Below are 905 nucleotides of genomic sequence, written 5' to 3'. Positions count from 1 at the left end.
TTGAGGTTAAACTCTCTGCCTCTATAAATTCATAGTTCTTACTGGGATCCATGTCTCCCTCTTTTATTTATTTTAAAAAATTTTTTTAGATGTTGATGGACCTTTATTTTATTCATTTATTTATATGCTGTGCTGCTGAGAATTGAACCCAGAGCCTCACACATGCTAGGCAAGTGCTCTACCACCGAGCCAGCCACAACTCCAACCCATCCCTCTTACTATTTTTTTTTTTTATATTTGTCTTATTTGTAGGTGGACACAATAACCTTTATTTTCTTTTAATATTTATTTTTAGATATAGGTGGACACAATATCTTTATTTTGTTTTTATGTGGTGCTGAGGATCAAACTCAGGGCCTCACACATGCTAGGTGAGCACTGTACCACTGAGCCACAATCCTAGCCCCCCAAATTCCTTCTCTCTCCCTGGCGCTCTCTCTCTCTTTTTTTCCCCCCTGAGGTGCTGGGGATTGAACCCAGGGCCTTGTGCATGCAAGACAAACACTCTACCAACTGAGCTATATCCCCAGCCCTCCCTCTTTTATTATTTATTTATTTTGTTACCAGGGATTCAACTCAGGGGCACTCAACCAGGGAGCCACATCCCCAGCCCTGTTTTTGTATTTTATTTAGAGACAGGGTCTCACAGAGTTGCTTAGCACCTCGCCATTGCTGAGGCTGGCTTTGAACTCACTATCTTCCTGCCTCAGCCTCCTGAGCCGCTGGGATTACAGGCATGCACCACTGTGCCCCATGTCTTTTATTACAATTTTTATGTATGTTTTCTCTCTCACTTGACTGGGAGTCACTTCAGAGCAGAGGCTGGATGGTTGATCCCTGGGTTCTTAGTGCCCTGCATAAACCTAGGCAGAGCAGGCAGCAATGAATGCTTATGAACCAGGTGT

General features: G+C 43.4%; 1 non-coding gene across 1 annotated transcript; it reads right to left on the bottom strand.

Annotated features, from left to right (window-relative positions):
- Window positions 1-455: 455 nt before the first annotated feature.
- Window positions 456-529, bottom strand: Trnaa-ugc (transfer RNA alanine (anticodon UGC)). Its single transcript has one exon. It is a non-coding gene; the product is annotated as a tRNA-Ala (tRNA).
- Between the last annotated feature and the right edge of the window lie 376 nt (window positions 530-905).

This window comes from Ictidomys tridecemlineatus, chromosome 11 (genome assembly GCF_052094955.1).
Source record: "Ictidomys tridecemlineatus isolate mIctTri1 chromosome 11, mIctTri1.hap1, whole genome shotgun sequence".
Lineage (NCBI taxonomy): Eukaryota > Metazoa > Chordata > Mammalia > Rodentia > Sciuridae > Ictidomys > Ictidomys tridecemlineatus.
Note: the sequence above shows the minus strand (reverse complement) of the source record. Positions and strands in the feature narration are given on the sequence as shown.